Here is a 13,278-nt window from a genome sequence, read left to right on the forward strand (position 1 = left end):
TGCAGTGCCTGTGGAGGCCAGGAGAGGGCATCTGCCCCAGTGGAGGTGGAGTTACAGGTGGTTGTGAGCTGCCTATGTTAGAGCCAGGTCTGTAAGCTATTTGGGAGACTGAGGCAGGGGGATCACAAGTTCAAAGCCTGCCTGCGTTACAGAGTGAGTTTATGGTCAGCCTGGTTAACTTAGTGAAGTTCTGCCTCAAAATTAAAAAAAAAAAAAAAAAGAGGGCTGGAGCTATAGCTCATTGGTAGAGTGTTTGCCTGGCAAACACTGGTCTTAATGAAGAAGAGGCATCATACATGCGGCCACCCATATCCACCTACTTCCCACTGCCACCCACCCCTCACCCACCCACCGACACCTACCTCTGCTTTCTTTTATGAGTGAGAAATGTTCTTCTGGGTCCTCCCCACTCTCTCCTCTCTCTCCCTCTTTCCCTCCCTCCCTCCACCTCTTCTTCTTCTTTTTTTTTTTTTTTTTTTTTTTGGTTTTTCGAGACAGGGTTTCTCTGTGTAGCCCTGGCTGTCCTGGAACCCACTCTGTAGACCAGGCTGGCCTCGAACTCAGAAATCCACCTGCCTCTGCCTCCCAAGTGCTGGGATTAAAGGCGTGCACCACCACTGCCTGGCCCTCTACTTCTTGTAACACAGCTGAAATTACCTACCTAAAATTCCAGTTAAGAAGGCCAAAGATATCTCACTAGTGACACTTCTTGCCTTACAAGTTGTGAGGATGAAGTGTGACCCCAGAAACAATAGAAGAATCCCTGGCAGAGCGGGGCCTTATGTAAGGGACAGAGACAAGCAGGTAGGTCCCTGGAACTTCAGGTCAGTGAGAGGTTCTCTGCTGAGGATGACATCTGTGGTTGTTCTCTGACCTCCACTCACACACACCTGCACACACTGGAACCCAGACACACACCCACATCCACATCCACAAATGAATACAAGTAAGAGACAAACACTGAGTACTGTGCTGTGCTTAGTGACTCTTCAAGCTTTATCAAGTTAAGCTAAAAATGTAGGTGATCGGTTAAGATATTAGATTTAGAATGTATCTTTTTTTTTTCCTTCTTGTTTTTTTTGAGACAGAGTTTCTCTGTGTAGCCCAGGCTGTCCTGGAACTCAACTCTGTAGACCAGGCTGGCCTGGAACTCAGAAATCCGCCTGCCTCTGCCTCCCAAGTGCTGGGAACAAATGTGTGCACCCCACCGTCTGGCTTGAATGTAACTTCTAAGCCAATGGGCAGCTCATCCCCTAGGCAAGCATGGCAGCCATGCCTATGTTTTGTATGTGTGACCTGTCACATGACTTCAGGCAGAGTTTCCCACCTGGCATCATCACGCCTGGGCTCAAAAACTTCTGAACTTTGGGGTATTTTTGATTTTTCAGAATATGTACTTGAAATTGAATAGTGTGAGCTGGGATCAGTGGGAGAGCATTTGCCTAGAATGTGCAAGGTCCTCCAGCACCACCAAACCAAACCAAACCAAATCAATCCAATCCAAACCAAACCAAACCAACCAAACCAAATCAAACCAAACCAAACAAACCAAACCAACCAAACCAAATCAAACCAAACCAAACAAACCAAACCAACCAACCCAACCCAACCCAACCCAAACCAAACCATACCATGCCAAGCCAAACCAAACCAAAACCATACCAAACCAAACCAAAACCATACCATACCAAACCAAACCAAACCAAACCAAACCAAACCAAACCAAACCATACCAAACAAAGGAAGGCCTACCCCAAGCACACAATGTTCAGTGTGCACTCATGAACACAGACACGATGAATAGCTGGAGGTGAAGCCAAGTGGTCTGGCATTTCCCAGCATGTTTGAGGTCCAGGGTTACAACCCTATCGTTATGGCATCCCCAAGAGCTGACTGACCGTGAAAGAACTCCATGCGTATGTTTGTGTGATATAGCTAAAACAATACCGAGGAGCCCGGCAGATTATGAAAGAGTAAACAGGAAATCGTGGGAAACACAACAGTGATGGTGGCAAGACAGTGAAGGAATGAGGTGAGAAGACAGAAAGGTGGGCATGGGCACAGTGAGAAAACACCTGCCCTTCCACAGCACTAGCAAGGACGGGGACATGAATGTCAGGGCTGGACAAGGAGGCGGAAGCACAGAGCCAGCACACAGCAAAGGAGCGGCACGCCATGCACAAAAGACCACGAGCTGGGGTGCTGACCTCTGCATTGGAGAGCGGCAGCCAGGGCTGCACAGCCAGTCCCTGTCTCAGTACCCCTTTGTCTACTGTCATATATAAACGTGGGAGAAAGCAAAGATGAAAGGGGAGAGAGGGAGGGAGAGACAGACAGACAGACACATGGAGAGAGAGATTCCAAGCGTGTGACTGTGAGGCAAGGATGTGCCTGTAAGCTGAGGATGGAGGCGACGGGTGAAGCCTCCACACGCCTTCTTTACATCCATTCTGGGAGGCAGCACTGATGGACACATTTCCCAGAGCTGGTCATCATGGCTTCTCAGCCCCAGAACCACTCTCAACTTTCCAAAGCCACGGTCTTGTCTTATTTCTAGAAGTGTACAGTTAAACAGGGCTGCTATCTGCTTAAACCCCACCTTGCTAACAGCCTTTCTAGTTTCTTGACAGAAGAAGCAAACTGTAAACAGGTCACAAAGACCGAAACAAAAGCAGACAACATTTGACTGTCCTTTTACGGTCTGTCACTATGGCCCACAGAGCTTTTGGGGCCTTGCACTGGGCTGGCTGGCTGGCTGGCGCTCTCTCTCTCTCTCTCTCTCTCTCTCTCTCTCTCTCTCTCTCTCTCTCTCTCTGTGTGTGTGTGTGTGTGTGTGTCCCCGTGTCCTTTAGACTATTACAACAGGAGTAACAGAGGCTGAGGAGTCAGCTCAGCGGTTAAGAGCACGACATGACGGCTCACAGATGCCTGGACCTCCAGCTCCAGGGACAGCCAATTCCTCTGGCTTTCCTGGGCCCTGGACTCAGGTTTATGTGCCCCCAATGAACATAACTAACAGCAACAAAGCTAAACCTTTAATAGAGAACAAGAAAGGCCTAAGCCATCAGACCTTGCATGTAAAACAAAGGATTAAAAACAATGAGTTTCTGGGTGTGGTGGTGGTGGGTGTCTTTAATCACAGCACTGGGGAGGCAGAGACAGTTGGATCTCTGTGAGTTTGAGGCCAACCTGGTCTACATGGTAAGTTCCAAGCTATCCAGGGCTACATAACAATATCCTGTCATAAAGAAAGAAAAGAAAATGATCAGTTACATTTTCCATTCCAACTGTACACTTGTACTCCCTTCCCCCACAAAAGAGGAGGAAGAAGAGGAGGGTGAGGAAGAGGAGGAAGGAGCAGCAGGAGCAGCAGGAGCAGCAGGAGCAGCAGGAGCAGCAGGAGCAGCCGGAGAAGCAAACTGGTTGAAAGTTAAGATCATTTTATGGCCCAGCAGCAAATAAAAACCACCCACAGAATCCACTGTTAGCCCCGAGCAGTATTTTCTAAATCACAATGCAGACATTTGTGATACTTAGCTATTCTGTTATTGATTTGCTGCGCCTTGTAAGGTGACACTGAAGGAACTTAAATACACAGAGGCCTGGAATGGACTTTCTGTGGCTGTGGGTGGGTGACCTATGTGTTCCGAGGCTGGTCATGCCCAGGATGAGTGACGAAGGGCTCACACTTGGCTTGGTTACAAGTCACTTTCAGTGTGCCTGCCTCACTGTTAAGGGAGGCACATGGTTGACTTAGAATAAGCATGGCGTCTCCCTTTCCTGAGACCTGGATTCAGCGGAGATCCCTGTAAGGTGCTGGAGTGGGGGTGTGCTGGCTGGAGCTAAGCCAGGGCTCCAGAGCCCTGGAACTTTTTCTGTGTCACATTCATTCTCCCTCTTATTTTAGACAGCGTTCCATGTAGCTCAGCCTGTCTGTACTTACGACATAGTCAAAGATACCCCTAGACTTCTGCTCCTCCTGTCTCCAGTTTCCTTGTGCTGGGATGACAGGCATGGATCACTGTGCTGGGGATGGAACTCAGGGCTCATGAATGCCAGGCAGGTGTTCTGCCCATTGGGTTACACCCCTAACCCTCTTAGCACATGGTTATTTGGTGCCCTCAGAAAACGACATTTTGACAACAATTTGACATTCACCTTCATTTCTAACTTAAGAGCAAAGGGGTCATATTGCTTCTCACAATATATAAAAAGTATTATTTATTGTTTATTTTCTATTTAGTGGGACTGCTTGCTTCCGGAACTACAGGTGCTTTGCAGTCTACGGCCACTATAATGTAGCAACTCCTATCTTAGACTACGGATCTGAAAGTTGGACTAAAATGTGAGCATTTGATTTTGGTCTAGTTCCCCAAGACCTACTCAGTCCAGTGACCTTGGCTTGAAAACTTACTTTTACTTTTGGAATGCGTGTGTGTGTGTGTGTGTGTGTGTGTGTGTGTGTGTGTGTGTGTGTAGAGGCCACAAGTTGACTTTTATTGGCTGTCTATCTTATTTTTGGGTCAGGGTCTCTCACTGTAGCAAGAGCATTTGGCTAGAAGGCTGCCAGTAAGGCCAAGGATCCAGTTGTCTTTGCTTCCCCAGTGCCGGGATTACTGATGCACAGGTTGTGATACCCACCCTTTATGTGGTGCTGAGATCTGAACTCAGGTCTATCCCAGAACTTTATCTACTGTGCCACATCCATAGATCCTGAAGGCTGAATTTTAATAAGTGCAGCCTCTACTTCAATCTCAAGGGCTCTCTCTCTCTCTCTCTCTCTCTCTCTCTCTCTCTCACACACACACACACACACGCACACGCACACGCACACGCACACGCACACGCACACTGTCAAATACAAAAGGATGAAGGAAAGGCAGTTCAGAGGGAAACTGGGACCAGAACTAAGAAACTGTGGTCATTAGCAAAACTACATGATGAGAATGAAACTGAAACACTGGTTAGGGGCCAAGCAGGCATGGCTGCATAGCCCCTCACATGGTAACTGAGGCGAACCCAACAAGCCTCACTGACAAGGACCTAGCCAAGGAGTTAAAGAATAAAGGAAGAGACAAGTCTGGAAGTCCAGATGTGTAGGCTATTTAAAATGAAAGGAGTGTATGATACGTTTAAAATCTGGCATAAAGTTTTTTCATTCTTTTCTTTCTCTTTTTCTTCCTTCTTTCCTTTCTTTTCTTCCCTCTCTCCCTCCCTCCCTCCCTCCTTCATTCCATCTTTTTCCTTTTTTTCCAACCTTGAGTTTATACAGGATGTGTTCTACTTAGCTGGGCGCCTTCCCGGGGAGGAACACCTCATTCACCAGTAACACTGAGGTAAAGACACCCTGTCATCTGAGTGTTGGAACACCAATCTTACGCACTGCAAAAGATATCACTTTGTCCATGGCCTTTCTGGAACATTCTCTAGAAGGAAACGTGTGATGTCACAGGGGCAGAGAAATCTGCCACCCTATAAATTCAGTAAAGGCCTATGGGACTTAGGGCCCAAGTTACTCTTGGCTTCTTCTCAAGAGTTTGGTCACCTCTAAGACTTATGCTCAAGGTGGAGGGAAAAAGAAAGAAACATGTCTCAGAGGAGATTTATAACCTCATCTTGCCTTTTAATACCATTAGAGATGACACCCAATGACATAATCTTGGAACAACTGCAAAACAGCTCAGAAACTCAGTGGGAAGTTTTATATTTTGGCTTCAGAGCATTTTGTGGTGGCAAGGTCAGGTAGAGAGGGCCAGGGGAATGAGCCAGAGCGGCTTCGGAGAGTGAGTGTCAGCTGGTTTAATTTTCTGTGTCAACTCTGAAAATTAGATAAACAATGACAAACCAGCCTTTTTAAATGAACTTGTCACTTCTGGTTTTCTTGATACAGGGTAACATTTTTCAAGTCCTGGTAGCCCCAAAGACAGATTTAACCCCTAAGAGGTTTACCCAAGTGTTTGAAAGACACTGCATCTGAAAACAAAAGGTTTATACCCCTTAAAAGAAAGCCAAATTATCTTTGAAATCTAGACATTCTTCTCCCTAACAGACAAGGGGACTTTGCAAGCCAGGTGTAGAAGGCTTTGTGAGAGGGGTGGGGGGGCTCGTCTCCCCGAATTACAGTATCACGTCATCATCTGACCCCCCAGATTGTCAGCCTTTCAGCAAGGTTCCTCTGGTCTTAACCTGCTTTCCGTATCGAAGTCCTTTACTGGGATTCTAGAACACAGAAGTCCCCACAGGTCCCCACCTCCTCTGCACAAACAGGTGAGCACAGACCCTGCCGCCCTCACAGCTCCTCTGCTTGCTGCGCTGCTGTCTACACTGCAGCCAGGGCATGCTCCCTCGTGGCCAGCGTGAAGACGAACGGCTTTTTCAAAACTATTTTTATTAGTTATTTATCCATTTATTATTGTGTGTGTAAGCACCGTGCCCATGCTATATCCTATATGGGAACATCAGAGGTCAACTCCCAGGAGTCAGCTTCCTCTGCCTCCCACGTGTGTTCCGAGACTGAACGGCGGCCGTCAGGCTCCTACTCGGGTCATCCTGGAGTCCCAGATGAGCGGCCCTTTCTGCCTCCATTGCCTTGGCTCTCGGGGTAGCTATTCAGTGATGCCATGGGCCTGGACATGCTCTGTAGGGCCTGTTTATGGGCAGTGGCATCTGGGCAGGTGCTCATTCTCACAGCGACCCAGGAAGTCACTGAGAGCACTGCTATTCTGCTCCATTTGTGAGAAACCTAGGCTCAGGCGCGCTGAGTTATTTGGCCTAGGTGGGAGGGGGATTTGAAGTGGAGATGCTCCAGACCTGGGCCTTTTGTTCTAATACAATGAGTGCAGCAGCAGCAGCATGTGACTTAAAGCAGGTCAAGGGCCCACGTGATCTCCAAAGGCCCCATCAGAAGGTAATGATGGAGCCTGCCTGTGACTTCTTAGAAGCCTGGGATGCATAAGGCGCTCCTGAGTTACATAGTTTTAAAAACAAAGACAGACAGACAGACAAATAAATAGAATAAATAAAGGCTAATTTCCTTTACAGGCAGAGCTCCTGCACTTTGATGTGCCGGTGCTCCAGGCTCAAATCTCACTGGCTGGTGCCTAACCTTGGTTGCCCACCACTCTTGCTCCATATCCCACAGCCTGCAGAAAGAACTCCCCTAGAGATGGTGTTAATGTAGGGACAGTAAGGGTGTCTCTCTCTCTCTCCCTCCCTCCCCCACTCTCTCTTACACACACACACACACACACACACACACACACACACACACACACACACACACACACTCTGTTCACTGGAAGTAAATCTCTAAAAAGCACAAGCTTGGAAATCCTTTCTGATGGCAGCCAATGATCAATGTTGCCTGACTTGCTGGCCTCACAGAGGCACACAGGCAGCAGGATGGATGAGCAGTGAGGGCTGAGACTCTGATCTCCAGGTATGAAGAAGGCCCATCTCCACTTGGGCTGCAGCTCTGGCCCCAGAGCCTCAACCCTGAAGAACTAAGTTGTTCTCCATGTAAAACAAGGCCAAGCTGACTTCTCCTGGGCTCAGCGGCCCATGTAAGGAAAGTGCAAGACAGAAAGAGGGATCCAACTGTTGCACTCACCAACAGCTTACACACAAGACGGCAGCGCCCTCAGACAGCATTTCAAATACAGTTTATTAGTGTGTGATATGAAAAGGGTATTTTTATTGCATGATATAATGCAATGGGACCTTGGGCGCTCTGTGGAAAGACCTCACACTCAGAAGTGTAATGAACCCATAGTCCCAAAAACATTATACTGTACATTAACCTATCATTAATGGCACATTAGGGCTAGGGGCATTGCACGCTTGCTGGTCAGGGCCCCATCAGGACAGTGTTGAGAAAACCACACTGTCTTCCCAGGCTTAAAACAAATAGAGAAAATAAATATTCCTGATGTCTACAGGCAGCTTTAAAGCAAGTTCAGTCCCCTCTCTGCCTTGCAATTTCAAAGGCTGCTTTTGACAAAAGGAAGTTAGACACTGAACAAAGAGGCTAAGGACTGTGTTGCTGTGCATCCTGGCTAGTATACGCAGCCTCAGAGCCGCCTCAGTAAGGTGTAGTGCAGACGAACCCTCTGGTAGTGTGAAGACTGCCTAAAGGGGACACAGACTCACAGGGGTGGGACGGTACCTTAGCAGCTGTGTATCCATTTCTCATTTTTCAGTCCAAGGAATTCAATACGCGTGAAAGAAGGTAACAGGGCCAAGCAAAGAAACCGCAAATGATGTAAAAACAAACAAACAAACAACAAAAATCTGGCCAACGAACACTCAAAAAACCCCATTTATTCTCATACTTAATAAAAGAAATGCCAATCAAACAATAGACACATTTACCATGGATCAGATGGCAAAGATTAAAGGCTGATAATTTATATCAAATGAGACCGGAAAACTGGTTTCACATATCCAGGCTTAAAAATGTATATAAAGTCATTGTCTTTTTTTTTTTTGGTTTTTCGAGACAGGGTTTCTCTGTGTAGCCCTGGCTGTCCTGGAACTCACTCTGTAGACCAGGCTGGCCTCGAACTCAGAAATCTGCCTGCCTCTGCCTCCCAAGTGCTGGGATTAAAGGCGTGCGCCACCGCCTGGCCAAGTCATTGTCTTAAAAAGATTAAATGTATGTATGTACGCATGCATGTATGTATGAATATGTGCATGTGCCATGGCATGGGTGCTGAGCTCAGACAGCCTGCTGGAGCTAGTTCTCTTCCTAAACAATGTGGGTACCAGGAATTGAACTCAGGTCGTCTGGCTTGACAACAATCACTTTTACCCACTGAGTCATCTTGCTAGTCTGAGAGTCATGGTCTTAATAGCAAAAAATGCAGGAATAGCTAACATGTTCTAAGACAGAGTTCTGGTTAAATAAACGTAGCATGTCCACCCTATGGAAAGCCAAGTGTCCATTAAGAATGAAGACTTCTATATGATGTAGAAGGATCCAGAAGACAACAACCAGAGGGCCGGGGAGAAAGGAGAGAAGTTAAGCTGGAGGAGGAGGAGAAGGAGGAGGAGGAGGAAGAAAAGGAGGAAGAAGAAGAAGAGGAGGAGGAGGAGGAGGAGAGGGAGGAGGAGGGGAAGGAAGAAGGGGAGGGGGTGTGGAGGAGGATGGAGAGGAAAAAGAAGGAGAAGAGGAAGAGAGGGAGGAGGAGGAGGGGGAGGAGGAGGAGGAAGAAGAGGGGGAGGAGGAAGAAGGGGAGGAAGAAGAAGAGGGGGAGGAAGAAGAGGGAGAGGAGGAGGAGGGGGAAGAGGAGGGGAAAGAGGAAGAAGGGGAAGAGGAAGAAGGGGAAGAGGAAGAAGGGGAAGAGGAAGGGTAGGAGGAGGAGGTGGAAGGGGGAGGAGGGGGAGGAGGAAGAGGAGGAGGAAGAGGAAAAGGAGGAAGAGACTGCCTTCCTGGTGTACTAGGTGAGTGGTTAACCTCAACTTTTGGGAATTGCACCTGGGAACCTAGCGCTTCCTGTGCTAAGCCTTTCTCTTTCACAAGAGAAACAGTGAGCTGGTCTCTAGGATCCTTTCCACACAGCTCCTCCTTCTGGGCCACCCTCCTACTGACCTTCCTCCCACAGAGACCCAGCGTGCACGTGCACAGCACGGAGGAGTTCTTCCTGACTTTCGATGCTTCGTCGGCACTTTCTGGATCACTGGGCAACTGACAGAAGATGGAGACCATGGAAACCGGGCCAGGCCAGGGCTCTGACTTTGCCTGAAGTGCAGTCATATTTCTTTCTGGAAACATCTACCTCCTTAACATAAACAAGAGGACCTAGGAAGCCAGGACTACACACCATGCTTAGGCTGTCCAGCTCAACGTCAGGCGGGAAGGTGCTGCCGGCGCCCTGCCGTGCCGGGGACTTAAGTGTCTCCTGGTCCCCCCATCCTTTCATCTTCTTGATATCTTTGGGTAAGAGACTTGGCAGCAACAATCTGAAATGCTGGATTTTGTTTGTCCTAGGGTCTGCCAGCACTCTCGGTAATTAAAATGTTGATTAGTAAACAGTTCCAACATATGACAGACAATGCAGCTAAAGCCTACAGTTAGGTCAATAAGTGATTTAGACTTGCCATTTAAAAAAAATCTCATTTAAATTTTGCATATATTAATCACTACCATACTTGAAGGTTCTGATATCCACCTGACTACAATATTAAAATAAAACTTGCTGCCCCAGGGAAATCCTACTTATTCTTAATTGTTTCCAGGCTTTGATGGGCTTTTAATCTAAGATTAATTTATGCAATTTTAAATAACTCTTCTTATGATTAATAAGCTTGAAAATTAAAAGGAGTCTAAAGCAATTATAATGAGCATTTGGTCATAACCTCATTAGATGAGGGAGTGAAGGGTACAGCTTTGGAATTCTTACAAGACTACAATTTAAGGTTACTTTCAGAGAAGTCAAACACAGTCCCTGCAATTGCAAAGGCAGGTTAGCAGAGGTCAGTGTTAAAATGAAGGCCAGGAAGATTAGCATAGTAATGATGTTCCCTGACAGAAGGGAAGGACGCTGGTAAGAATGGGGAGACACATGGGAGCAGCCAGGAGGCTCCGGGCTTCCGGCTCCGGTCCTGGCTCTCCTGGTTAGAGCCCTTCGAGGGGTTCTGGAAAGAGGTAGATGGTTAGGACACTTTCTGCTCGATGATCGGTTCTGGGATAGAACCTGGCTCCTCCACTCCGGCCAGCCAGAGCTCAGCCTGGCATCCCTTTTGCTGGCCGCCCACTGTCTGTCCAGCCACCCCTCTGCTGAACAACCAACAGGACATCCTGTTTCAACTGCTCCACTCTGGAAGGGTCCTCCCAGGTAGGCTTGGTCCAGCCCAACTCATGTTGCCCACTACATTTGGAAGGTTGTCTTTATTTTGGCCAAGGTGGGGCCCTCCCTGTCCTCTGATATCCCTGGACTCAGCCTGAGCCTTTTCTCTCCGAGGAATGTCTTCTCTCACCTCTCTACCAGCAGTGCTAGCGACAGTGATGGGTAGCTACCTCTTACTGAGTGCTTACTTTATGTCTGGCTATTGCTAAGCAAGTAGCTTTTTTTTTTTTTTTTTTTTTAAATCTCATCTAAAAATGACACTTTGGTGAGAGAAACTGCTCAGTTGGCAAAGTGTTTGCCTTACAAGTGTGAGGACATGCACTGCATCCCCAGAACGGAACCGGGTATGTGGTGCATGCTTGTGATCCCAATGCTGAGGAGGAAGGGCACAGGAAGATGAATCCCTGAGGTGTGGAGCCTAGTGACATATCCTGTCTCAAAACAAAGACAGACAAACAAAATCCAAGTGTCTTTTTAGGGTTATCACTGGTGTGATGAAACGCTATGACCAAAGCAGCTCGGGGAGGAGAGGGCTGGTTTAGCTTATGTGTCCACACTACTGTTCATCACGGAAGGAATTAGAACAGGAACTCGAGCAGGGCACGAACCTGGGGCCAGGAGGATGCAGAGGCCACGAAGGAATGCTGTTTATTGGCTTGGTTGCAAGGTTTATTGGCATCTACTTTCTTACAGAAGCCAGAAGCACCAGCCCAGGGATGGCCCCACCCACAATGGGCTGGACCCATCTCTGTCAATCACTTATTAAGAAAATGCCCTCCAGGCTTGCCCACAGCCTGATCTTATAGAGGCATTTTCTCAACTGAGGCTTCCTTCTCTCTGACGACTCTAGCTTGTGTCAAATTCACATAAACCGGACACCAAAGCTGACAGCTCCTCAGAAATGAAACCTGGCATTGACGTCTGGTCTCCACATGTAAACACAGGAAAGGAGAGTTCTCTGCTTGCACCACCGTACACCACTCAAGAAGGGAGTGCTCGGCTTGTCCCTTTTCTCCAAATATCACCAAATGGGTGCACCTTAGCTACTCTTGAGGACACTGACAGCTCTGACGTTCTTTCTGTAGCACAGCAACATGCACAGACATTGACACGCACACTTCACTGCTCCTCTTGGCGGTTTCCTCCAATCACAGGCCCATTACATCTCAGTGCTGACTGGAACAGACACTAAAGAGTCAAGATTCCCAACTGTGGGGAGCAACGGCACCCCAGTCCCCACCAGAGAGACCACCGAACCAGTGGTCATTAACTGCAAACATCCCACACACCTGAACTTGTTCCAAGGCCAAGAAGCTACACGCTGGAGATGCCCAGGAATCTTAGATGTAAGCATCATAACCCAAACAGGCTTGACTTGTCTAGGTCTGACTCATGCAGCCTACTACACAGCCGTGGGAGGCGCAGCTCCGATGTAGGGCAGTGCTCAGTCCCGGACACCGGGCAAGTGGTGAACCTGTCTTGAGGATGCTGCCCTATGTGTCCTCACAGTGGACGTCAGAGCAAGCCACAGAGTCCACCTGAAGGTAAAATGAGATGGTGTGTGGGAGAGCGCTAGCTCTTGTTCTTAAAAAGATGCCATTGGCTTGGAATAATTTCTCTTTTCGATTTTGTTTTATAAGCCAGGGTCTGTGTCCCAGCTGCTGTCTCAAACTTGTAGGCTCAAGAGAGCCTTTCATCTCAGCCTCTTAAACAGCTGTGACTGAATATGCCAATAAACACGCACATATCTTTTAAGTCATCACACACATATAAATCAGAATTCCTCCTGAATGCATCAGTCACGAGTTCTGTGCAACCATTTCTTTTATGTCTGTCAAGTTGGTTCTGAGAAGACGAACTAAGGTAACAAGTTTGTCCAGTGTGGGTATCAGAGTAGGGTACTCTCTCTTATGATCCAAGCTGCGTTTCACATTTGTGCATAGATAGTGAGACCGTCGCCCTGTCCTGTGAGGCCTGGCCCACTGGCCACTTCATTCACAAAGTCTCCCTAGATGCCCAGAGTCACGGGAAACCCTTTCTTCTCTCAGAACTCACTTTACCCATCAAATACATTCTTAATGTTTCAATTCAGGAGACATTGGCTGAGTGTGGGTCTCAGGCTGGGCTGGATGCTAAAGATGTAGAGAGTGTGATAACTGGGACTTGATCTGCCCTCTAGGAACCATGGTCTGGTCTATGACTATTACCAGTTACAGCCGTGGGAAGGGTGACATGCTAGAGAAAGCTCCCGTCTTAACTGCAGCAGGCCTGGAAGGCAGCAGAAGCCATGCTGGCGGCTCAGTAAGAAAGAGTTCACCCACCATGTGGCTGGGGAGTGGGCTGCGGCGTAGCACAGGACAGTGCTCCAGGCACCCAGAGACTGCCAGAGTCCGCTGGGTGAGGCAAGGGAAGGGGGAGAAAGGAGGGCTGG

The 13,278-nt window shown here is 48.0% G+C and overlaps 1 protein-coding gene across 5 annotated transcripts in view; it reads right to left on the reverse strand.

The window, feature by feature from the left end:
- The window catches only part of Map2k5 (mitogen-activated protein kinase kinase 5), a 213,233-nt gene that overhangs the window by 5,669 nt on the left and 194,286 nt on the right, over positions 1-13,278 (reverse strand). The gene's annotated exons all lie outside the window — the stretch shown is intronic.

This window comes from Arvicanthis niloticus, chromosome 26 (assembly GCF_011762505.2).
Source record: "Arvicanthis niloticus isolate mArvNil1 chromosome 26, mArvNil1.pat.X, whole genome shotgun sequence".
Lineage (NCBI taxonomy): Eukaryota > Metazoa > Chordata > Mammalia > Rodentia > Muridae > Arvicanthis > Arvicanthis niloticus.